The sequence below is a fragment of the Cervus elaphus genome, chromosome 5 (genome assembly GCF_910594005.1).
Source record: "Cervus elaphus chromosome 5, mCerEla1.1, whole genome shotgun sequence".
In the NCBI taxonomy this organism is placed as follows: Eukaryota; Metazoa; Chordata; class Mammalia; order Artiodactyla; family Cervidae; genus Cervus; species Cervus elaphus.
In genome coordinates this window covers 122,363,274-122,389,506 of record NC_057819.1, presented here as the reverse complement: position 1 = coordinate 122,389,506, position 26,233 = coordinate 122,363,274, and the positions used below count along the sequence as shown (strand labels likewise).

The 26,233-nt window shown below is 50.3% G+C and overlaps 1 long non-coding RNA gene across 2 annotated transcripts; it reads left to right on the top strand.

The window, feature by feature from the left end:
* Positions 1-21,027: 21,027 nt before the first annotated feature.
* Positions 21,028-23,686, top strand: LOC122695357. Of its 2 annotated transcripts, none has more exons than XR_006341352.1 (3): positions 21,028-21,130; positions 22,637-22,879; positions 23,399-23,686. It is a non-coding gene; the product is annotated as an uncharacterized LOC122695357 (long non-coding RNA). The 2 variants fall into 2 exon arrangements; XR_006341353.1 differs by lacking the exon at positions 21,028-21,130 and adding an exon at positions 21,137-21,712.
* The last annotated feature ends 2,547 nt before the right edge of the window (positions 23,687-26,233 follow it).

Sequence of the window (26,233 nt, the reverse complement as noted above, 5' to 3'; positions counted from 1 at the left end):
ACCAAGGTGAAGCTGCGGTTCCTTCATGGGGAGCATACACCTTGGCTGATGGAAACCACCTTTGACCTTTAAACAGTAGGCCTACACATCAGCCCTCTCACTCTCTGCTCTAAGCTCCCACTCTCCCGGGGTGCAGCCCAGAGCCTGGACTGTCCCCGTCACCCCGGGGTCACCATGCAGCCTGCTCTCAGCCTCTCCCCTTCCCCTACTTTAAGAACTTTGCTCCCTGTTACTGAAAGGCACGTCTTTTCCACTAACAGCTTCTCCCTGGAAGCAGGAGGAGACTCTGGGGTTAGAGCATGATTCTAGGGCTAGTACAGGGATCGTGGGGACCACAGCAGAGCCTGCCTCAGGGGCCACAGACCAGGCCCAGAGCTCAACCACTCTGTGTTGTGGGCCTGGCTTCTTCAGCTGCATTCTTGACTCCCAACCTCCAGGGGCATCACAGGCAGCAGAGTGCCCTCCAGGCAGGGATGCTTTCCTCATCTCAGTCCAGGACCAGGCCCTCCTCAGGAGCCTCCTGCTCAGATTCTGGTGCAGGTTCTGTGCCCACCCCTTGCTGCCAGTTCGTATGATCATCCCCACATAATTAACCAAACTTGCCCAGTGAGTCCCTATCTGGGGGACCGAACCCACCATTGGGAAGTGAACTGTGGAGTACCCAGACAGGCTCCAGGTGGGCACAGAGGGGTATGGGGCTGTGGTCTCTGGCTTCTGGCAGCTTGTGTGTGCGTGTGTGTATGTGTGAGTATTTCCCAAACAGCTAGAACGCAGCCACCGGCCAAGGAAAACTCCACAAGACACTGGGGTCATCCAGGGTCCCCAGCCTCACAGAGCACCCCTGGGATCGGGCAGAACATCCTTCCAGGCTCTGGGTGCTCTGTGCCAGCCTCATGACTCATCGGGTAGAGGCATGCAGCCCCAACCCACACCAGGAAGGAAACGGAAGTGAGTTCATGCCGCCAACCTAACTCCCACAGTTAGCCCAGGCCTAGGCCAGACGGGGGTGGAGGGGTGGGCTAGCCCAGAGCTGGGCTAGGACTGAGGGGTGTTTGCTGTGGAGGCAGCCACTAGCCATGCATGGCTGTTTAGCTTCATTAAGATGAAGTAAAATAAAGACCCAGTTCCTTAGTCTCACTAACCACGTTCCATGTGCTCGGTGATGCCTGGATCAGACAGCACAGAACAGAGTATTTCCATCCTTCCAGAAAGCTCTCTTGGGCAGGGCTGCTGGATACCAGGGGCCTCAACTGGCGTGGGGACAGGGTTGGGGTGGGGTGGCGTTTGGCAATGTTGTGTTATCACAGTCAGGGGCTCACCAGCACTTCATGGGTGGAGGACACTCTGAATATCCTACAGTGCATAGTGTACTGCCCCCCTGCAATGAGAATGATCTGGCCCCAAGTGTCACGGGGGCCAAGGTGGAGAGCTCCCTGCCCTGGATGGAGCCCAGCACCTGATTAGCATCTCTGCCCACTGGACCTTGGTAAGCCTGACTCCCACGTGGGTCCTTTACCTGGGTCAGGTGAGAGTGGGAGCTTGGAGGAGGCCTGGTGGATGGATGGCTCTACTGTGCCAGCCTCTGGCAGGGGTGGGGGGCGTGCTCAAGGACATCCACAAGTGTGTTGCCCTTCTCTTTGTAAGGCAGAGGACTGGACATTTGGAGTTCTGAGCCTCAGATCTGTGGGGGCGTGGGGAGGGGCGACTGGTCACCTGGGTTGGGTACAGGTCGGGTCTTCCATCTTTGTGTTAGCAGGCCCAGCTCGGGAGCGCCCCAACCCTGCCCCAGCCTCTCCGGAGGGCAGAGACTTGGCTACACAGCCTCAGCAGGTCCTCGGTACTTGGATGGGACAGACAGAGGGCCAGCAGGCGCTGAGGCAGCAACCTCGCTCTGAAAGCACATCAATGCTGACCTTTAAGCCCAAGCTCCCCACCCCCTCTTTGTGGTTCCCTGTTTCCTTTTCAGCCTCGGGGAGCTGGTTTCCAGCCTGCGTCCTCGGCTCGGGCGGGCCTGTAGAGAGCAGGTACCTCCCAGAGCTTGCACTGCTGTCATCCATGGTCAGTGGATGCAAGAGGGTCCCCCCAAAGTGGTCCCCAGCCCTATTCCTGGACAGGAAGCAGGTCTCTCCAGCCTCTCTGGAGTCCAAGGGCAGCACCCCTTTGGCCCCCAACCCTGCCCCGGCACGAGTAGAAGGATCTCTGGAGGCAGCCCCTTCTGCAGGAGGCCTTTCTCCTGGGCTCTCACCTCTACCCTTGGCCCAGAGCCCAACCCCGCCACTCTCTGTCCACTGTCATCTCCTGTAGGCAGAGTTGGGGTGTCTTCTAGTTGGGGTCTAGACCTGCTCCTGCCCCTACCTGCCCACACAGCTCCCTCGAGAGCCCCTTCCTCCTCACCCTGGGGATGGGCAGGGCTATAGGTGCTGTCCCAGCTGCCAGGGATGGTGGCCTATGGGCAGGGAGTGATGCCCACACAGCTGAGGCACCTGTGGTTTTAGCCTGGACAGAAGGAAGTTGGGGTGACCCTCAAGTCTCCTCTCTGATGGGCTGCAGCTGCTGGCCTTTCTCTGGCCTCGGGTGGTCTCCCCTTTCTTGTGGCCACCCTGTGTGCCCCGTGGACAGGCCAGCTGGTAGAGCCCAGACCCCTCGCCTGCCAACCTCTGCATCTCCAGCTGTGCTGTGTGACTGGGCAGTGAGTCACCGGGCTGAGATTCTGCCCCAGGTGGGCAAAGCCTCTGTGGGTGCCACCAGTGAGCTGGCGGCCACAAGCACGTCCATAACACCCCTTCCCCTGGGGCCTCACACACCTGGAAGGTCCCGCGGCACAGTCCCTGACAGGGTGGGGGCTGGGGCCTCTGACATCAGAGGGGCCCTCCAGCCAGAACACCCCACCATCTCAGCTGGCAGAAGGTGTCTGGTTGAGTGACCCAACCCCGGCCAGCTTGAAGCCTGTTCCCTTGGGAGGCCTCCAGGAGGGGTGCCCTGGGAACTGGGACAAGAGCTGAGGATTCTGGGGTCAAATGAAGGCTAGACTTGGAGTGCTCTCAAATGAGGCTGAGGACACCTGCCTAGGAGTGCAGGGCAGGGGTGGAGGAGGATGTGGTGCAGGCTCTTGCAGTGCTCGGGATGCACAAACCCCGGGAAAGGGCAGCGGTGACGACTGTTGGAAATAATCTCTGTGACATTGAGAGAGGGATGGGGTAGGAAAGGCAGCTGACTCAGGACCAGCTCTGCTCCAACTAAACATGGATTCCAGAAATGCAGTTTAACTCATGGCAAACCCAAAGAAACAAGAAGGAGAAAGCACAAAAAGAAATTTAAAAGGGCAGAGATCATGGAGGAGGGAGAGAGAAGGAAGAGCAGAGAGAAACAAAACCCTAAGCTGGTTCACTGGAAGAACAATCACGTGAAAATACTCTGGCAAGAAAGAAGGGGTGAGCACAACACTGGGGATAAAACATACAAAGAGGAAATAAATGCAGACACAAGACAGATTTTTAAATCATAGAATTAGGAACATTCATAAACTAATAAAATTGAAAACCTAAATGAACCAGATAAATTCTTAGAAAAAAATATTAAGTCACAAAAAGAAGGGCAAATAGCAATAGACTAAAAAGTGATGGCCCAAGCCCTCCTCTCTCCCAGTCTGGAGCCCAGGCTGCTTTGTGAGTTGAGTCCCACCCTGATTCCAGGGACCAGTTAATTCCTGCTTTGGACAAAATGTTCCAGAAAGTGGAAGAGTGTGGGATGCGTCCAGCTCACTGTGTCTGGCTCTGAACCAGACAAATGGGAAGAGAAAACGAGAGGCCCATTCACTCAGGAACTTGGGTGCAAAACATCTGAAATAAAATATTAGGCCCAATTACAGGGGGCTTCCCTGGCAGTCTGGTGGTTAAAAACCTGTGCTTCCATTGTAGGGGGAGTGGGTTCCATCTCTGGTTGGGGAACTAGGATCCCACATGCTGCGAGGTGTAGCCAATGAAAACAGTTCATGATTATAAGTGAGAAACAGACCTCATGACCTGGGTTTCTCTAGTTTAACCCCAAACACATCAATCCAAATCCATCTCATAAATAAAGGAGAAAGATCCTATGAATAAGTCGATAGGGACAGAAATGCACTTGACACGTGTCTTGAATACAACAGATTTAGTCTATTTTGTTACTGATTAAAAAGCTGTCAGCACAGTAGAAACAGCAGACCAGTGGGAATCATGCCCCCAAGCCTATAGTACTGGTGGAGAGTGTGTGGTGGCTCAGACCAAGACCATCCCAGAGACTACAATATCCAGCAGTCATGCCCTGCTATTGAATGAATGTTCCCCCCGCTGCCATTTCCTATGTTGAAATCCTAGCCCCCAGTGTGATGGTGTGAGGAGGTGGGCCTTTTGGGGGGGCGGTGAGTAGGACAAGACTGAAGGTAAAAAGAGAAGGGACGGCAGAGGATAAGATGGTTAGATGGCATCATCAATTCAATGGACATGAACTTGGGTGAGCTCCGGGAGATGGTGAGGGACAGGAAGGTCTGGCATGCTGCACTCCGGGGATTACAAAGAGTTGGGTGTGACTTAGTAACTAAACAACAACAGGTCAAGAGAGCAGAGCTCCTGATGAGATTAATGCTCTTCTAAGAAGAGGCCTGAGAGCTCACTCTCACTCTCTGCTTTCTGCCAAGTGAGGACACAACAAGAAGACGTCTTTGCAAGTCAGGAAGCAGCTTCCTTCAGATGCCAGGTCTGCCAGCACCTTGATCTTGGTCATCCATCTTCCAGGCTATGAGAAATAAATGTTTGTTTTTTAAGCCACCCAGTCTATGTGTTCTGTCATAACAGCCTGAACCAAGGCATGCTTCTAGGTATTTACCCAACAGTTAAAAACTTACATCCATACAAAAACCTCCTTGCAAATATTTTTAACAAGTTTGTTTATAATTGCCCCAAACTGGAAATAACCAAGATGTCCTTCACTATATGAGTGGATAGCAAACTGGATCATCCACACAATGGAATACTGTTTGGAAAAACAAGCTGTCAAGTTACACAAAGCATGGATAAATCATAAATGCATGTTACATTGAAAGAAGTCCATGTGAAAAGGCTATATACTGTATATTCCTTTTATATGACATTCTGGAAAAAGCAAAAACATTAATGATTACCAAGGGTAGGGGTGGGGATAGGGGGAGGGAAGAGTAGCTGAAGCACAGAGGATTTTTAGAGCAGTGAAACTACTCTGTATGGTAATGTAATGGTGGATACACGAAAGTACACGTTTGTTAAAACCCAGAGACTATTTGAGGCTTAACGTATGCAAATTTAAGAGAATCATTTAGGAGATGGCGATCTCCAGAAGAATGACAGAAGAATCCAGCTGCATTACAAGTTGTTGTTGTTCAGTTGCTAAGTCATGTCCAACTCTTTGGGACCTCATGGACTGCAGCATGCCAGGCTTCCCTGTCCTTCACTATCTCCTGGAGTTTGCTCAGACTCATGTCCATTGAGTCGATGATGCCATCCTACCATCTCATCCTCTGTCACCACCTCCTCCTCCTGCCCTCAATCACACTTTTCTAATGAGTTAGCTCTTTGCATCAGGTGGCCAAAGTATTGGAGCTTCAGCTTCAGCATCAGACCTTCCGCTGAATATTCAGGGTTGATTTCCTTTAGGATTTACTGGTTTGGTCTCCTTGCTGTCCAAGGGACTCTCAAGAGTCTTCTCCAGCACCACAGTTTGTAGCTGAGACCATCTCACTGAAAGGGGTGAGGGAAGGTGCTGACCTAAGTAACTTTGGGAATGAGTGGGTCTCTAAGACTAAAAGTAAAAGAACAGTACATAGACCTGTACTGTAGTTGGTGATGTTGTTTCCCACTGGACCAGTTAATTCTGAAACCACCATGCAGGCACACTGCAACTGAACTATTGAGTGTATGATGGTAGATGCTGAGCCACTTTTCTCTGTTGAAGTGGGAGTTTACAGATATGGCAGGGAAAAGGCTAGGAGGAGCTAATAGAATTAGAGACATCAATAGGAATTCATGCTTGTTATGGATACTTGTGGGAACATGGAGAAATATTTATAGATATGTGTATACATACAGGTTAGTACACTGAACTGTGGCCAAAAATCTACCCCCTCCACCCCACCACAAAATTCATAGATTGCAGCCCTAACTCCCCATCTGATTGTATTTGGTGATGGGGTCTTTAAAGAGGTAATTAAAGTTAGATTGGGCTTCCCAGGTGGCACTAGTGGTAAAGAACCTGCCTGCCTATGCAGGGGACATAAGAGACTAGGGTTTGATCCCTGGGTCGGAAAGAACCCCTGGAGGAGGGCATGGCAACCCACTCCAGTATTCTTGCCCGGAGTCCACAGGGTCGCAAAAAATCGGACATGACTGAAGCAACATAGCAGGCACACAAGGTTAAATCAGGTCTTAAGAGTGGGGCCCTGATCCAACAGAACTGGTGTCCTTACGAGAAAGAGACATCAGGAGTGAGTGAGTAAATAAAAAAGGCCATGTGAGGACACAGGGAGGAGATGCTCATCTAAGTGCCAAGGGGAAAGACCTCAGGAGAAATCAAACTGCGAGCACCTTGATCTTGAACTTCCAGTCTCCATATCGGTGAGAAAACAAACTTCTGTTGTTTAAGCCTCCCAGTCTGTGGTGCTTTGTTATGGTATCCCTAGCAGGCAAATATAGCTAGAAAGGAAAGAAGTGCTCAAAAACAAAATGAAACAACAACCCGCAACAAAGGGGCTCTGTTAAAAGGGATACAAAATAAAGTAGTTCCCAAGACTAAGGCTGGAAGCTTGGGCAGCAAAATAAACAACAGGGAAGCCCTCAGATTAAAACACAAAGTATAAACATAGGTATCTATGAGTCCATACTGATACAAAAATGGTTGAACAAATACAAGAATGAGGAGAAGAGACAAATCTGTGTGAAAGAATCTGAAGGTACATATGTAGATACTCTGCCCTCCGGGAGGGAGACCAAACCCTCCTTAAGTGTGGGCCACAAGTGTGGGTCCCCTCTCCAGGGAGAACAGGATGGATACGGGGAGAAAGAGGAACTCCTCAGTGGTGACACCTAACAGACACACCTCAGTCAGGTGACCAAGCGCACAAGAGGATTTGTGTTGAGAGAACAGTCCTGACAGGATGTGATGAGAAGGGCAATTTCCCTCTGTGGTCTTCCTCCTACAAACCCACAAGCCCAGAAAAACAACAAGAAAGCATCAGACAAACCAGCAGAGGGACAGTGTGCACATTCCTGCCCAGCCCTCCTCCAAACCATTGGGTTCGTTCAAACCAGGAAAGTCTGAACGACCCTCTCTGCCAAAAGCATCTGGAGGAGACATGATGACTACGTGTCATGTGAGGTCGGGACAGGTCCTGGTGCAGCTAGAAGGCATGAGGTTAAACCTGAGGAAGCCTGAATAGCGTGCATGCGTGCTAAGTCGCTTCAGTTGTGTCTGACTCTTTGCGACCCTATGGACTGTAGCCCACCAGGCTCCTCTATCCATGGGATTCTCCAGGCAAGAATACTGGAATGGGTTGCCCTTTCCTCCTTCAGGGGATCTTCCCAACCCAGGGATCGAACCCAGGTCTCTTAAATTTCCCAGACTGGCAGGCGGGTTCTCCGCCACTAGCGCCACCTGAATAGTGTGGACCTTAGTTAATAATAATGTATCAGTATTGACTCATGAATTATGAGAGATGTATCATATTCATTCATGTAAGATAATAATAGATGAAAACTGGATGTGAGGTATATGGGAACTCTGTATTCTCTTCACAGCTTTTCTATAAACATGTTGTTGTTGTTTAGTTGCTAAGTCATGTCTCTTTCACAACCACATACACTGTAGCCTGCCAGGCTCCTCTGTCCATGGGGTTTCCCAGGCAAGCATACTGGAGTGGGTTGCCATTTCCTCCTTGAGGGGATCTTCCCAACCCAGGAATTGAACCAATGTCTCCTGCTTGGCAGGGGGATTCTTTACCACTGAGCCATCAGGGAAGCCCTTTCTATAAACATACATGTGTGCTATAATAAAATAGTTTATCAAATTCCCTGGTTGCCTAGTGGTTAGAATTCTGGTCTTTCACTGCTGTGGCCTGAGTTCATCCCTGGTTACGGAACTGAGATCCCACAAGCCACACAGTGCAGCAAAATAAACAGTTTATCTTAAAGTTTGAAAAAAAGGATATTTGCAAGTTATCATTCCGAGCTTGCTAATAATTGTAGTAAGAGTTAGCGTTTAAGTCTATCATCTCTGAGATAAAAAGAAATATATGCGCACATACATCTGAAGGGCTGCCTATGAGGTCAGGCATAAGAGAGCAGAGAATGAATGAGTACAATATAAATAGATGAAACAAGAGAGGGCCTTGCAAGCACTTAGGAAACATGATCATCTTCCATGACCTGAGATGTGTGACGAACCTGACCCTCAGAGAAAGAAGGGAACTGGCTGTGAAATTGGAAGGCTAGCCTGCAAGCCGTAGAGCCCCCTTTACTTTCTGATGAGCTTGGTAAGGCCTCCCAGCCTGTTTACTCTGCTGTGAAGGAGGGCAGGGAGGGGAGGCACCAGCCTCAATCCCCATCAGCAGGACCATCTAAGTGAAAGGAAGGGTCACTGAGCTGCTCAGAGACTAGTGCTACATCATGAAATTGTGGGAAATAGTAAAAAACAACAAAATTGAAATGTGATTTAAGAAGCATACTGACTGCAGCCATGAAATTAAACGATGCTTATTCCTTGGAAGAAAAGCTAGATAAGATAAACCTAGACAGCATATTGAAAAGCAGGGACATCACTTTGCCAACAAAGGTCCATATAGACAAAGCTATGGTTTCTTCAGTAGTCAGGTACGGATGTGAGAGTTGGACCATAAAGAAGGCTGAGTGCCAAAGAATTGATGCTTTTTAACAATGGCGCTGGAGAAGACTCTTGAGAGTCCCTTGAACTGCAAGGTGATCAAACCAGTCCATCCTAAAGGAAATCAACCCTGAATATTCACTGGAAGGTCTGATGCTGAAGCCGAAGCTCCAATACTTTGGCCACCTGATGTGAAGAATTGACTCATTAGAAAAAACCCTGATGCTGGGAAAGATTGAGGGCAGAAGAGGGTGACAGAGGATGAGACGGTAGGATGGCATCATCGACTCATTGGACAGAAGTTTGAGCAACCTCTGGGAGACAGTGAAGGACAGGGAAGTCTGGCATGCTGCAGTCCATGGGGTTACAAAGAGTCAGACAAGACTGAGCAACTGAACAACAACAAATAGGACTATTTTTAAATATAGAGAGAACTAGAAAATATAGAAGCAGGATCATTGCAGAAAAAAATACATTCATGAAAGGCCTTCAGAGCCTGTGAGACCTGAAGTTGCCCTCACTACCTGCTCCTCTCCGTGAGCTCCTGTATTTTCTTCCATGGAGGGTGTTCCAGGGATAGTCCCAGAGGACCCATGCACAGCCAGAAATTGCTGGATGTCTGCCTCTTTGCAGTTCCATTTTCTTGGAAACTATACCTTGTGGAAGTATGTCCTATGGGCAGATCTCACACTCCAGTCAACGCCTTGGTCCTCCTCCTCAAGCCAGAGTGCTTGAATACTCCCCTTTGAGGGGGCCAAATTTAGCCAACAAACATACAAGATACCCTGTTAAACTTGAACTTCAAACATACAAGGAATAATTCTTTAGCATGAGCAATATAGGTAAATCTATATGAACCAAAAATAGATTAGTGGTTACCTAGGGCTGGAGGGCGGAGAAGGCAATGGCACCCCACTTCAGTACTTTTGCCTGGAAAATCCCATGGATGGAGGAGCTTGGTAGGCTGCAGTCCATGGGGTCGCTAAGAGTCGGACACGACTGAAGTGACTTAGCAGCAGCAGGGCTGGAGGGACTGGGAGGAAAATGGCTGCTAACAAGCGCAAGTTTTTTTCCATCTGAAATGATGAAAATAGAAATTCAACTCTGAATCTGACAACCACTAAACCGCACACTATTTATTATTGATAATATTGTTACCGCTACTAAAAGCCTAGACATTTTTCAGGAGACTGTGAGTGTTCTCACACTTTCCCAAACCACAACTGCACTACATCTTAACACCCTCAACCCTCACAGACAAATCTTGTAGCGTAACTAAAGAAATGCAAATTCTAGAAAGTGATCACGGAAAGGAAGCTGGTTCAAAAGCGCACACTTTAATTAAGTGAATTTTACAGTAAGTGTATTGTCTCTCAATAAACGTCCAGCATTTAATCCGGAGCCCCCTGTACTCCTTCCAGGGGTGCGTCCTTGTCACGTTGAGGGGGCCAAGGGGCGGTGGGACTGCGAGAGAGGCCTGATGTCCGCAGCGCCTGTCTCTGGGCGGGTCCTCTGGGCCGGGCTTTCTCGGGACTGGCGACTCAGGACCTCGGAACCACCACGCCACGGAACCTGCTCCGACCCCGCGTGCTTATTAGGGAGACATCCCAAGTCGCCCTCTGGGGAATGCAGCAAGGGCCGCGTAGTCCAAGCGGGCGCCTCTCGCGTCTCGGCAACTCTCTAGATCCTCCAGCGTCCCGCCGGATCGCCGCCAACGCAAAAACAAAATTCCAAAAGTTACAGACCTCGGGCGGCCGGGTTCAGACAGTGAAGCCGGCTCAGCCTTAAATAGGTTTCCCTGGGCTCTGATTGGTTATGTAGGATCATGTGTCAACCTCTGGCCCAATCGCAAAGGCCGCAGCTTGTGATACAGTGATTGGTCAGGTCCAGTCATGTGCAGGAAGTGCTGGGCCGCGGTGGGTAGTTGTGGCTACTGCGGGCCTGGAGGCCCAGTCGAATGGGTCCGCCCTAGGGATCCGGGTTACGGGGCCGGGGTTTGGGGGCCGGCGTCGGGGGTGGGGGCGGGGTTTCCAGCAGCCTCCGGAGACTCGGTCAGGCAGGCCATCTCTGAGCGCTCGAATCCCCGCCTCCTCTCCTCCGGCAAAGAGCTCGTCCAGGGTGGACAACCTAGAGATCAGAGCACTGCCTCACCTCAACCTGCCCTTCAGGGTTTTGTTCAGTGGATAATTTCAGACTCAACATTCTGTTTTCCGGTGAACACCACCACGCTAGTATTTACATCCACAAGCCCGCCTACTGTTAGGCATCTAAATTCATTAGAAACACTTAAAACATGTTCAGTTCAGTTGCTCAGTCGTGTCCGATTCTGCAACTCCATGGGCAGCAGCATACCAGGCTGCCCTGTCCATCACCAACTCCTGGAGCTTGCGAAAATTCATGTCCATTAAGTGGATGATGCCATCCAAACGTCTCATCCTCTGTCGTTCCCTTTCTCTTCCTGCCTTCAATTTTTCCCAGCATCTGGGTCTTTTTCTAATGAGTCAATTCTTGGCGTCAGGTGGCCAAAGTGTTGGAGCTTAACTTAAACATCAGTCCTTCCAGTGAATATTCAGGACTGATTTCCTTTAGGATTGACTGGTTCGATCTCCTTGCTGTTCAAGGGGCTCTCAAGACTCTTCTCCAACACCACAGTTCAAAAGCATCAGTTCTGCACTCAGCTTTCTTTATGATCCAACTCTCACATCCATACATGACTACTGGAAAAACCATAGCTTTGACTAGACAGGCCTTTGGTGGCAAAGTAATGTCTCTGCTTTTTAATTTGCTGTCTAGGTTGGTCATAACTTTTCTTCCAAGGAGCAAGTGTCTTTTAATTTCATGGCTGCAGTCACCATCTGCAGTGATTTTTGGAGCCCAAGAAAATGAAGTCTCTCACTGTCTCCGTTGTTTCCTTATCTATTTGCCATGAAGTGATTGGCCCAGATGCCTTGATATTAGTTTTTTGAATGTTGAGTTTTAAGACACTTTTTTTCACTCTCTTCTTTCACTTTCATCAAGAGGCTCTTTAGTTCCTCTTCACTTTCTGCCATAAGGTGTCATCTGCATATCTGAGGTTATTGATATTTGTCCCAGAAATCTTGATTCCAGCTTCATCCAGCCTGGCATTTCACATGATGTACTCTGCATATATAAGTTAAATAAGCAGGGTGATGATATATAGCTTTGAAATACTCCTTTCCTGATTTTTAACCAGTCTGTTGTTCCATATCTGGTTCTAACTGTTGCTTCTTGACCTGCACAGATTTCTCAGGAGATGGGTCAGGTGGTCTGGTATTCCCATCTCTTTAAGAATTTTCCACAGTTTGCTGTGATCCATACAGTCAAAGGCTTTGGCATAGTCAATAAAGCAGAAGTAGATGTTTTTCTGGAATTCTCTTGCTTTTTCTATGATCCAATGATGTTGGCAGTTTAATCTCTGGTTCCTCTGCCTTTTCTAAATCCAGCTTGAACATCTGGAAGTTCTTGGTTCACATACTGTTGAAGCCTAGCTTGGAGAATTTTGAGCATTACTTTGCTAAAGTGTGAGATGAGTGCAATTGTGTGGTAGTTTGAACATTCTTTGGCATTGCCTTTCTTTGGAATTGGAATGAAAACTGACCTTTTCCAGTCCTGTGGCCAGTGCTGAGTTTTCCAAATTTGCTGGCATATTGAGTGTAGCACTTTAACAGCATCATCTTCTAGGATTTCAAATAGCTCCGCTGAAATTCCATTGCCTCCACTAACTTTGTTCTTAGTGATGCTTCCTAAGGCCCATTTGACTTCACACTCCAGGATGTCTGGCTCTTGGTGAGCGATCACACCTTCATGGTTATCTGGATAATGAAGATCTTTTTTGGTATAGTTCTTTCATGTATTCTTGTCCCCTCTTCTTAATATCTTCTGCTTCTGTTAGGTCCATACAGTTTCTGTCATTTTTTGTGCCCATGTTTGTGTGACATGTTCCCCTGGTAGTTCTAATTTTCTTGAAGAGATCTCTAGTCTTTCCCATTCTATTGTTTTCCTCTATTTCTTTGCATTGATCACTTAGGAAGGCTGGGTTGGGGGGGAACCCTTTAAAGCAAGAAAATGCTAAACATCTTGGAGAGAGGGATGGGGAGAAGCTCTCCAATAGACTCAAGATTCTGGAAATGCTCCAGTTTTGGTGCTGGCGGTAGATTTGCAGGTGGTCATTATTAAACCATTAACATAAAACTATATATTTATAATATTATTAAATTACAAATATAAGCACATGTCCCCCCAAATACTTTAGCATGCATAGCATTAGCATGTAGTATTTGTTTATAGATTTTTAATGTTATATTTACAATGAAGTACATAAGTCCTAATCATAGTTTTGCTGAACTTTAGCAAATACACACTACTGTGTGACCCAAGGCGCAGTCAGGACAAACAGAACATGCTCATCACCCCAGAAATTTCCTTCATACCCTTCCCATTCCATGTCCACCCCTACTGTACAGAGAGATCCACTGTTCTGATTATTTCCACCGTAGTTTTGCCTGTTCTAGGAGTCATATAAATGAAGCACAGAGTACACACTCTTTGAATGTTGAGCTTTAAGCCAACTTTTTCACTCTCCTCTTTCACTTTCATCAAGAGGCTTTTTAGTTCCTCTCCTCTTTCTGCTATAAGGGTGTATCATCTGCATATCTGAGGTTATTGATATTTAGTGTATGTTTTATGTAACTTTCTATCATGTAGGCAATTAAATTATTACATCTAGGGACTTCCCTGGTGGTCCAGTGGTTGAGATGTCACCTTCCGATGCAGTGGGTGCAGGTTCGATCCCTGGTCAGAGAACTAATCCACTTGCCTTGTGGCTAAAAGACCAAAAACACAGAGCAGAACAATATTGTTACAACTCAGTAGAGACTTTAAAAATGGTCCACATTAAAAAAAATCTAAAAAATATTGTTATATCTGGAAAAAAGCACATATTCCAATGTCTGATACATTAACTTATATCTGGGTACTTTTGCTTTGTGTCCTTCAGTTGATGATAGCTCCCAAATTACTTTCTTGGGCTGGTTGGCTCTCCGCATCAAGGTGCAATGGAAATATCCCCCAAACCATGGACTTTATTCCATAAAAGACAGTTGCATTCACGTCCATAGCTGACCCTTTTTCAAATGTGATCAAAAAAGTAAAAGTGAGATAGGATGGAGTTTTCCAACTGGGTAGTCTGATTTTTTCATTTAGAGCAGTGGGAGTTATTTATGTAGTCTGAAGATCATTCTTTGTCATATATTAGTTTTGCAAATATTTTCTCCCATCTTCTGGATTGCTGATTGATTGTCTTATCAGTGGATTTTCTTGAACAGATATTTTTTTGAATTTCAATGAAGTCAAATTTCTCCATTTTCTCAGGACTAAGAAGCCTTTTCCTAAGTCAAAAGATATTTTACTCTAAAACTTTAGAGTTTTAGCTTTCACTTTTAAATCTATGGTGCATTGCAAATTAATTTTTGTACACAATGTTGAAACTGTTGGGTGTCATTTTTGGGGGAGTTCTGAAGAGCTATAATACTATAGTCCTTTATGTCTCAGCACAGAAAGAATTCAGCAAAAGGCAAAGTGATAGATAAGAAGTGGTTTATTAGAATAGGATGCTTATGAGGCCTACACACGGGCAGGCAAGGGGGTACCATGTCCTGAGAACTTACTGGGCTACAGTTTTATAATCAAAGGAAAAGTGGGGAGGGGGAGAAGTTCTTGTCTTTCTTGAGTAGACGTCATGCTTCTGTCATCAGTTCCTCCTCCAGGTTGAGCAGAGGAGTTTTCTTGTCCCTATATGGTCAAGCTGGGTCCACAGATTATTGTTTTTTACGTGTTCAGAGAGCATGTCCTAACTTATTGAGTTCACTGGGCAAAATGTAGGCCTCATTGTTTTATTGTTTGGGGGGCATGTCTCATGCTTCTGTTGTACAGTTTTGTTGCTAAACAAGCCTGCTTGGTTTTGTGGTTAAGCAAAACTGCTTTCTTGAGTAATCGTTAACTTATAAGAGTGTATTTCTTCTGCTTATAATCCCCTAATGGGATTAACTGTTTAATCACCTATTTCATCCTTTTTGGGGCTTCCCTGCTTGGTTCAGATGATAAAGAATCCACCTGCAATGCAGGAGACCTGGGTTCAATCCCTGGGGTGGGAAGATCCCCTGGAGAAGGGAATGGCAACCCACTCCAGTATTCTTGCCTGGATAATTCCATCACAGAAGACCTTGGGGGAGCTACAGTCCATGGGGTCACAGAGTCTGACATGACTGAGTGACTTTCACACTTTTCACTTTGTGCCTTTACTCTGTCATTATCAGTGTAACATAGGATTCATTTTTTGCCACATGCATGTCTGGTTATTGTAGCATCATATGTTAAAAGACTTACCTTTGTTTGCTGGGTTGCTTTGGCACCTTTGCAAAAAGTCAGGTGGCATATAAAGTGAGCAGTTGAGTTGCGCCTCTCCTGGAGAAAGCAGCGGGCACTGACCCTCAGTGTGTGTGGGAGGGTTGGCATTGGGCCCCGCAAGGAGCCCCTTCACTCATGGGCTGACTCCTGGGCTCGGGTCCTCCGAGGCTCCATACTCTGACAAAGACACGGAGTGGGATCTCCTCCCAGGCATGCCCAGCTTTCTGGGTCTCTGTCCACCGGGTGCCGCACTCACAAACCCTTCTGGAGAGTCTGGTCTGGTCCCAAGCCAGCTTCCTGGCCCTCCCTTGATCCTCAGAGGTCCCTGCAGTGCAGAGGGGGCAACCCCCAGCTCAGCAGGCTCCTCTACTTCAGGGGTGCCTCCAAAACAGTCTGGTCTGGAGCAGCCTGGACGCCTAGCTTCCCCCATTCCCTCCACCCCTCAGCGCCTGCAGGTGGGTGGGTGTTGGGCTTTGAGTCTCCACACCCTTCCTTTTCTGCACCCACCTTCCTTCCTCCTCCCTACCCTGCTCCTTCTCCCTCCCCGTGATGTTTCTCCCCTCTCCCCAGCCTGTAGTGACCCCCACCCTGCCCTCCTCCCCTTCCTGTATCCTCTCTCCGCCCTTCCAGGTGGCGCCCCCCCGCCCCGCACCCCAGCTGCACCTCCCGGGGACCAGGTGCAACACTGGGTCTCCAGTGCCTCTTTAGCACCTCAAGTAGTGGGCAGTTCTAACTCCTGTGAGACTTTAATTTTTACAGGTCTTCAAAGCAGGAGGGGAACACCAGCTTACTTTCGTTTCCTTGTGTTACTTTTGTTTCCTTTATTCTATTCCAGATAGAATAAGTCATCTCCTGGCTTGCAGTTACCACTGTGGTCCACTGACCTTAGTCTTACTTTTCCTGTACCTTGAGGCGTTGTGCTCATCTTCCTAGGAATATTTGTTACCCAACCAAACTTGGGTCTGCTGCAGTCAAGCCAATCTGCTGACACCCAGTGGTGAAGGGAAGTGCAGCACTTATTGTCAGAAGCCTTAAAAGGGGGCTTTCCCAGGTGGCGCTAGTGGTAAAGAACTGGCTTGCCAATGCGTTAGATGTAAGAGACTAGGGTTCAATCCCTTGGTCAGAAAGATTCCCTGGAGAAGGGCATGGCAGCGCACTCCAGTGTTCTTGCCTGGAGAATCCTATGGACAGAGGAGCCTGGCGGGCTACAGTCTATAGGGTTGCAAAAAGTAGGACGTGACTGAAGCAAATTAGCATGCACACCATAAGCAGAATCTGGGATTGCTAGTGCTGGGAGAGCCCGGACTCCTGATGGATTTCAGAAAAGCCTTTTTAAGGCCAGGTGAGGGAGGGGCATCCCAGGGTGCCCCTCAGAGATCCGCTCGGGCATAGTTCTCTGATTGGTTGATGGTGAGGTAACCGGGAGGTGTCACAGGGGTTGACAGTATCCTTAGGCTCCAGAAGGCTTGGGGGCTATGGGCTCATGGACATGAATGTCTGCCTTTTGGTGGGGGGTTTAGTGTCTGTAAAACTGCTCTGCTCAGTTACAGGAATAATTTCATCATTACTCATCAACTATTGCCAACTGTGCCCACAATGACTAAGCGAACAAGAAAACAGAAGAGTGATGACGTCACCTGAGAGGAAGATTTTGCTTCCTTCAGTTTCCCACAGGGCCTCGGAAGTATGGTCTTCTTTCTGCAGACACCCGCTCTGTGGCTGCAGTTTGTTCTACTGAATGCAGTGGAGGGTCTGGAATCTCCCATCTGCTGCCCTCAACTCAAAGAGAAGAAACCTGACACGAGAAGTAAGGGCATCAGAAGATGAAAAGGAACAGAGCAGCCCTGGGCCGCAGTGACGGTGGGAGCAGATCCCAGTGTCTTGCCACCAGCACCTGGACCATCTCTCAAAACAGAACCCAGGAAAATATTCTTTCATCTTTAGTGATTTCTGTGCTTTAAAACCACTTGGTGAAAGTACAGAGGCCGTGTTTAGATTCTTATTAAAGTTTCTGATACAATTTTTCTTCTTTAAAAAGAAAACCTGGAGCCTGGTCTAGGGCTGATGTTGGGCCCCTGCAGGATTTCGGTTAAATGAACAGTTAGTGATGCCTGTGCCCCATACCCCCGCGGCCCCAAACCTCCACATCTGCTGTAGAATTGTCCAGCCAGTTTGAAGGGTGAGGTGTCCTACGCCTGCCCGGCTGTATCAGCATGCCTCTACTGGTTGGTGATGAGGGCCACAGGTCCTGTGTTTACAGCCACAGGTCTCAGCTGCTGGGAGCTGAGGGCTCCTTTGGCCCATGTTTCTTGCTGAGTTCATCTCTGTAAACAAGATGTTGTGTGTGAGGGGTCTGATTCTCACAGCATTGCCAATCCTGTATTTCTGAGACTTCTGAGACTTTTGCTCAGTTGCAGGTGAAAATTGCACTTGGCAGTGGCCCGTTGCTTTTCTTTAATTGGGTGTGAGCATTTTTTTCATGTATCTACTTCAGCTGTTACCTTGTTTGAGACCTGCCTGCTCCTTCCTCTCACTTTTTTCCATTTCCAGAGTGCTTTTTCCCAGGAAGAAGATTGGATCCTTGCCCTCTGTCCTCTTCTGCTCACCGAATCTTGACTTTGGGGTGTGAGCCCTGCTATGTCCTCATAACCCCAGCCTCTCAGGTTGATTGTTAAAGTTCCCAAACCCAAGACCTCCAAACCAGCAGAAATGTTGTGGGGATGCTCATTTCTTGGGGACAAGGCGACAGTCTGGTGTGACCCTCTTACCGGTCCATAATTAGCATCTAGCCCACTGGGAAAGTCATCTTGAGGCTGAGGGTTCTCTGTCTCCTGTCAAAGGCCCCTGCTGTGCCTGGACCTCAGTTTCCCCACTTGTCAATGGGGGGCTGCACTCCAGGAACTTGGTGATCCCCTTCTGGCCTGATGTGTCAAACCAGGAACACCAGCAGGGCCGGCTCCCTGCCTTATCCCGGTCCTGCCGCCAGAGGGCGGGAGGCTCCGCGCTTCACATCACTCTGACGGGAGGCTGCTGCCGCTGCATAGACGTGAATTAAGGCTCCTTGGGCTCCACAGCACCCACAGGGACTGGGGTACCTGGTTCAGACCCCGCCCGGGCACCACGCTGTACAAGGCTGGGTGCTGGGACACCATCTGGGAGCTCAACACCTGCGAGCACTGAAGGCCCTTGAAAGCAGCTAAGGGCCAGGTCTGAGGATTCCAGCAGAGAAGAGGGTGTCACAGGCAAGCCAGGGGAAAGAAAAGGGTGTGTGTGTGTGTGTGTGTGTGTGTGTGTGTGTGTGTGTGTGCAGGCTGTGTGTGTGCAGGCTGTGCTGTGTGCAGGCTGTGCTGTGGGCAGGCTGTGCCGTGTGCAGGCTGTGTGTGTGCAGGCTGTGTGTGTGCAGGCTGTGCCGTGTGCAGGCTGTGTGTGTTTGCAGGCTGTGCTGTGTGCAGGCTGTGTGTGTTTGCAGGCTGTGTGTGTGTGCAGGCTGTGTTTGTGTGCAGGCTGTGTGTGTGCAGGCTGTGCCGTGTGCAGGCTGTGTGTGTGCAGGCTGTGTGTGTGCAGGCTGTGCCGTGTGCAGGCTGTGTGTGTGCAGGCTGTGTGTGTGCAGGCTGTGCCGTGTGCAGGCTGTGTGTGTGCAGGCTGTGTGTGTGCAGGCTGTGCCGTGTGCAGGCTGTGTGTGTGCAGGCTGTGCCGTGTGCAGGCTGTGTGTGTTTGCAGGCTGTGTGTGTGTGCAGGCTGTGTTTGTGTGCAGGCTGTGTGTGTGCAGGCTGTGTGTGTGTGCAGGCTGTGTTTGTGTGCAGGCTGTGTGTGTGCAGGCTGTGTGTGTGTGCAGGCTGTGTGTGTACAGGCTGTGTGTGTGCAGGCTGTGTGTGTGTGCAGGCTGTGTTTGTGTGCAGGCTGTGTGTGTGCAGGCTGTGCCGTGTGCAGGCTGTGTGTGTGTGCAGGCTGTGCCGTGTGCAGGCCGTGTGTGTGCAGGCTGTGCCGTGTGCAGGCTGTGTGTGTGTGCAGGCTGTGCCGTGTGCAGGCCGTGTGTGTGCAGGCTGTGTGTGTGCAGGCTGTGCCGTGTGCAGGCTGTGTGTGTGTGCAGGCTGTGTGTGTTTGCAGGCTGTGTGTGTGTGCAGGTTGTGTTTGTGTGCAGGCTGTGTGTGTGCAGGCTGTGTGTGTGTGCAGGCTGTGTTTGTGTGCAGGCTGTGTGTGTGCAGGCTGTGTGTGTGTGCAGGCTGTGTGTGTGCAGGCTGTGTGTGTGTGCAGGCTGTGTTTGTGTGCAGGCTGTGTGTGTGTGTGCAGGCTGTGCCGTGTGCAGGCTGTGCCGTGTGCAGGCTGTGTGTGTGTGCAGGCTGTGTGTGTGCAGGCTGTGCCGTGTACAGGCTGTGTGTGTGCAGGCTGTGTGTGTGTGCAGGCTGTGTGTGTGCAGGCTGTGTGTGTGTGCAGGCTGTGTGTGTGTGCAGGCTGTGTGTGTGTGCAGGCTGTGTGTGTGCAGGCTGTGTGTGTGTGCAGGCTGTGTGTGTGCAGGCTGTGTGTGTGTGCAGGCTGTGTGTGTGCAGGCTGTGTGTGTGTGCAGGCTGTGTGTGTGTGCAGGCTGTGCCGTGTGCAGGCCGTGTGTGTGCAGGCTGTGCCATGTGCAGGCTGTGTGTGTGTGCAGTCTGTGCCGTGTGCAGGCTGTGTGTGTGTGTGCAGGCTGTGTGTGTGCAGGCTGTGCCGTGGGCACAGCCACTCCTCAGGGCGCCTTTCCTTGTTCAAACCTTTCTCGTGGCTCCAGAGGAAGTGGGTGGAGAAGGCTTCAGCCCCACAAAACCAGCCAGGGGTTCTGGGGGCAATGGGAGGATAGCTGGCTGAGATATTGGGAAGGGAGAGACCTTGACATGTGGGCCCAACTGGATCTCCTAGTCCCAAGTGCCCAGAATGGACTGGGTGGGGCCATCAGGAGGTTTGGCCTAGACACGAGAGGGCAGAAATGGAGGCATCTTGGGGGCAGATCTGAGCTCAGAGCAGGCTCTCTGGGTGAAGAGTGGGGAGGTGACAACAGCAGGGAATCAGAAGAAATGGGTGAGTAGGGAGGGGCAGCACATGATGGCGGGAGCCTGGGACCTGGAACAGAGAAAAGGGTCCAGGCAGGAGTCCAGCATGCTTGAAGTTGACCTGGAGGACATACAATGTCCTGGGAAGGGATGAGAGAGGTAGTTCCACTTCTAAGTGGCCTGGCTACAGGCAAGATAACGTGATGGACCATGTCACAAGACATCCCACTCAGGACCAGCTATCCTTTCTGATGATGCTGATGAGGCCTAAGTGAGGGGCATTAGTGTGTCCCCAGGATGCCATGGCTGGAGGATCATAGGAAGACAGCTAATTTGGGGGGCTGACCACTGTTTTCCACCCCTGTAGTTTGGCAAGTGACAGCCCCGTGGCAGGGGGAGGTCGGGACCCAAGGGTTTACAAGAGTGGGCAGGGAATCGTTCCAGCTTCTGCCTGGTCCCCCAGGAGACTGCCCACCTGTGGCATGTGAAGGCCAAAGCCTTGAGTCTGGGTGAAGTGAGACACTCAGGCAGAAGGTATGTGTGGGGCGGGGGAAGGTAGGTAGAAGGAGGTTAAGGTGGCTGTTCTCTGGATGTACCAAGTACAACCTGGAACTTCTTGCTATGTACCATGTTCAGGAGAGAAAGTGGGGTTGCCCAGAACACCCTTAACCCATGGTTTGGCCCTCTGCTCTTCCCCCAGGAATCCCTCTTTCTAGAGAGCACACAACTCACACCCATGACTGAGGCAGAGCCTGGGCCCCTGTTGAGAGTCCCATGCCTTGTTACTCAAATTATATACGGTAAAATCATAAAATGTGCAATTTGGGGTCCCTCTTAAAGAGATCTTCCTTCTGAGGTCACCTATCAGGTGGGGACCAAGTGGACTTGAGCAGGTGGGACATCCTCTGGGCCTCACACTCCTGGCCTGGCTGTGGGGGATGGTTGTTGGGTGCCTGAGCCTTTTAGGAGAGCCAGAGAGTGCCATCCCACCATGAGTGAGGTCTTACAGGGTGGGGATCCTGGAATGATGGCCGGTGGTCCAGGCTGGAGAGTCCTATCCCACCATGATGGGTGGGATCTTACAGGGTGGAGATCCTGGAGGGGAGAACTGTGTTCTGCTGTGGAGGCCCCTGGAGAGGGGAGACAATGGTTGGGAATGGAGAGAACACTGCCCTGGAGCAGCGTATGTTCAGAGAAGTGCACCCCTAGGAGAGGCAGGATGTGGGTTCCTTGGCCACCTGTGAAAAACAGGAAGCCTGGCCTCCACAGCATCAACCTGTAGGCCCTGCTGGGTGAACTTGGCCTGCAGGAGCTGTTGGTCTGGGCTGGCTCCCCATGGTGGTGGCCCAGTATCATGAGGTCCTGACAAGTTCACAGACAAGGTGGGTCATCTCCTCTAGCCTCTGGGAGCTGTTCCTGGACCCTGAGTGGCATTCCCACATCTGTAGGTGAGGAAGAGCTGGGTGGCCAGAGTGGTCTTGGAGCTTATGACACAGGGGACAGGTACCTCTTGGACTCAACTCAGCTGTAGCCGAAGAGGCTCCTCAAAGACCCCTGGGACCCAGGGTACCACATCTTGCTCAGAGTCAATCTCTTAGAAATAGAAACTATTTCCCTACCCCGGTGGCCACTGTGGGTATGGTGATGACTGACAGGAGTCCAGGATGGGGTCCCTCAGCTTGCTGGGGTCTTTCTCCATGGTATCTAGGCAGGTTTGCTCTGACTCAGGAAGCCCCAAGACCATGCTGAGCTGTGAGCACAGAGAGGGGTGCAGGCTGCTGCTCCCAGGAGTTGTGGGGAAGGGCCTTGGGCTGTTGGGTGCCTGAGCCTTTAGAAGAGCTGGAAAGTCCCATCCCACCATGATGGGTGGGGTCTTATAGGATAGGGATCCTGGAGGGGTGAACTATATTCCAGGCTATAGAGCCGTGGGGAAGGGCCACATTGGGGTATGGGGGGACTGAGGCCCAATGCTCTGCCAAGTGTCAAGGGGGGAGATTCCCCCCTTTGCAGGTCTTTCAGTGAAACAGAGCCCCCTCCCTTTCATTTCCTGGGGCTGCTGTGTCTGAATGGGGTGGGGGTAGGGCTTTGGGGTAGGGTAGGGAGCAGTGGTTTTGATGCAGCTCCTAAAATGCAACCACAGGACTTGGTGGTGACCCCCTACTTTCAAGGAGATGTGAGGTCTCTCCTTGGAACCAAGCAGAACCCTGCAGACCCCCTCCCCAAGTATAGAACTAAACAGTTAATGATCAGGACAATAGAGTCACAGACAAAGAGCCTGATAACACATTTTTGAGTTGTTTTTACAGATACCATAACTGCCAGCAGAGGGAAAAAGCTAACTGTGTGATGACTAGACCACAGCCATGAAAGGATCTGCTCCAACTCGAGCCATACAGAATCTATGTGTGTATGTTGGTTGTTCAGTCGTGGCCGATTCTTGGCAACCCCATAGACTGTAGCCTGCCAGGCTCCTCTGTCCATGGGATTCTCCAGGCAAGAATACTGGAGTGGGTTGCCATTCCCTTCTCCAGGGCATCTTCCCGACCCAGGTATTGAACCTGGGTCTCCTGCATTGCAGGCAGATTCTTTACCCTCTGAGCCACCAGGGAAACCCACTGAATCTATGGCTATCACAATTCCAAGAACTGGCCTCAAGAGAATGGGATTAACATTTTTTCTCATAATAATCTATATCTTTCATGGGCATCAAAATAATTGTAGCTTGCTCTGCCCATATATGTAAGTGGGCAACTAAAATTGTCAGCAAAGAGATGCTATAGGCCCAAGTTGACATCTTCCACTCTTAGGAATATGGTGCCTTATATCAGCATGAAGTTACAGAAGATGGAACTTCACCCATAATCCTATAGAAATGGAATGACGTTTGACAGTGGGGAATTGAAAGCAGCTCTTTTGCCTCATTTCCTCTTTGCCCATTTCTGTTCCCTTCCAACCTTAAAAGACCCTAATTCTAGGAACAAGATCACTAGGTAACTTAAGCTAACTCCTGGCTTATGCTCTCCTGAATGCACACCATGCCTTGCCTAATCTGTTGATTTGTTTCCTAGACAAAAAGAACTAAGAATGAAGAACTGAGGAGTTAAAAGATGACCAGCTCTCACAATCCTGCAGGCAGATCACAAAGGCAAGATAACATCGGAAGACAGAGAAAGCCAATGCACGCAAAGGAGAATGATGTGGCACCCAACTTCCTGTCTCAGTGATTCACTGAGATTCTTTCCCTTTTTTCCCCTTTAAAAACTGTCATGACTGATTGGCTATACCCCAGTACAAAATATGTTTGGTGTTAAAAAAAAATAATAATGATAATAAAAAATAAAAACCGTCTTTTCTGAGTGGAATCTTCAGAGTTGGTCTCTGTACATGAGTCTACCTTCTCCCCAGATTGCTGGCTTTTGTGAGTAAAGCAACTCTTCTCTCTACTGATACTTGCCTCTTAAATTATTGGCTTTTGAGTGGCGAGCAGCAGAACCTGAGTTTTGTAACAACCTGCAGGGAGCCCTCCTTCCTGGGCCATCTGTCAGAAGTGGGGGCTCGGTGGGGGGCAGTCACCCACCCTGACTTGGTTTTGTCACTTTGGGGGAGGCAGACTGCAGCCTTTTGAGGACTGAAATGCCTGAAGCCCAGGGCTTGAGCCTGAGAGAAGCAGAGGCCATGCTTTTGTTGGGGGGCAGGTCTGAGGATCTGTGGGAGCCCCAGCCTGAGAAGACAGGCCACCTGCCCACGGTCATCCATCCCCAGTGAGACCAGGGAGGCTCAGAGGCCCTGGACGCCATCCACCAGAGAACAGAGTGGTCAGAATCTGAGGAGGGGGAGGAGGAAGAGGGGAGGGAGGAGGGGGACACAAGAAGAGGAGGGAAGGGGAGGAGACAGAGGGGAGGGAAGGAGGGTGAGAGAAGCACGCAGAAGCCAGAGACAGGTGGAGAGGGCTGGCCAAGGGCTCCAGAGGAGGTGGGGGCAGGGCCTGGTGAGGGGGGCATGGGAGTCGGGCCTGGGCCTGCCAGGACTGTGGCTGCACCAGGAGCTGGGTGGGGGCAGGGGGACAGGACAGGGTGCCCAAGGGTCCCTGGATCATGTTGAGGCTGTGGGTTTTCATTTGCCGAGGTGGTGGGGGCAGGGCTCATTTTAATAGTCGCAGGTTCCAGGGTTTAGGTGTGAAAGATAGTTGCTAGGATACAGGCACCAGACACCACTTGTGCTATTACCCTTGTGGGGGTTGGGGGCCGGAGAGGATGGGGGGGGCTGCAGGACTGAGGAAGGTTGGCGTGGATGTGAGGCCTGCGGTGTCAGGGGGTGAGAATTTGGTGAGGGGAACTGAAGGCCTTGCCTCTCCTTCCTGTGCCCTGAGAGAAGCCCGTCGTGGCAACCACAGCCTCTGCTGATGCAGCTGACAGGCGCCTGTGGGTAGACTGACATTTCCGTGGCTGCTCATCTCTGTGCCTGGCTCCTCATGTTTGCCCCTCCCCCTTGCTCAGGCCCGTAGAGACCTGAGTTCTCCACGGGGACAGTGAGGGCAGCGGATGGACTTATGTGTAGCCCTGACCCTCAGCCTGGTGTCAGGCTGAGGCCCTCCTGTCCCTCTTGTGGCATGGTCCCCGGGTGTCCCCAAGCTGGTCCCATGAAGCCTTGCAGCCCTCCCCTGGTCCTGGCTCCCTGAAGCCCCTCACGCTGTTTCTCTCACCCGCACCCAAGTGCTTCTTTCCAGATCTCTCTCCTGGCTCCCGAGAGTGCTGGCTCCTTGGGGGTTGGGCCCTGCTTTACTGCTGTACCCACTGGGTCTAGATCAGCACCCTGTGCAGAATGGCCACTCGGTCAGTATTTGTTGCACAGACATGAAAACTGTCCAGTGAGAAGAACAAAAACTGCCCTGGCTTCACCTTTGGACCCCAATGTGGTTACATCCCTCAGGTATCTATAGGGCACAGCCCGGCGTGTTCTTCAGGTCAAGCACACACTGACCCTGAATTGGGTTTCCCCTCCTCAGAGAGCCCAGAGCTGACCCCACAGCAATGTGGTATGTGGCAGGGCTGGAAAGTTCCACAGTGGGGTAAGGGCTTATGGTGGTCTTAGTCCTGATGGTCAAGAGGCCCACAGCAGACCCTCAAAGAAGCTTCAGGATGTGGGGCTGAGGTGGGTCTTTGACCTGGGATCCATGCTGCCCTTCAAGTATCTGGGCCCCATCTCACCTGCCATACAGAAATAACCATCCACTCTACGGTGTCTAGAAGCTGTGCATAGGTGGTTTGAGCTGGAACTCAGGGTGGACACCATCTCTTGGAAACATACTGGCCAGTGGGCCCAGGCGGGTTTGCTATGTGGTTCTGAGAAGCAGGCCTTAGACGCTCCCGAGGCCTGGAGCGTCGGGTATGATGTAAAACTTGGTAAAGGTGTGTAACCGCCGTGGTCCAGAGCCCTGTCTCCCTCCAGCCTGCTTGCGTGTCAGGCAGCCTCAGTCTGGCCCAGAGCGTCTCTGAGGCCTGGCTAAGAGCAAATTGAGCTGAGAATACATTTAGTTGGTTTTGGAGGTCTATTTATAGGTGTACAGTGGCTCTAAGATCAATGAAGATTTTGCTATCTATCTGGGAGAGGAATGGAGCACTGAGGGTGAATACATGTGTGCTAAGTCGCTTCAGTTGGGTCTGACTCTTTGCAACCCCAAGGACTATAGCCCACCAGGTTCCTCTGTTCATGGGCTTCTCCAGGCAAGAGTACTGGACTGGGTTGCCATGCTCTCCTTCAGGGGATCTTCCTGACCCAGGGATCGAACCCACATCTCCTGCAGCTCCTGCATTGCAGGCAGGTTCTTTACGGCTGAGCCATCAGGGAAGCCCAAGGGTGAATGGTACTCCCCCAAATTCATGTCCACCCAGGACCTGTGAATG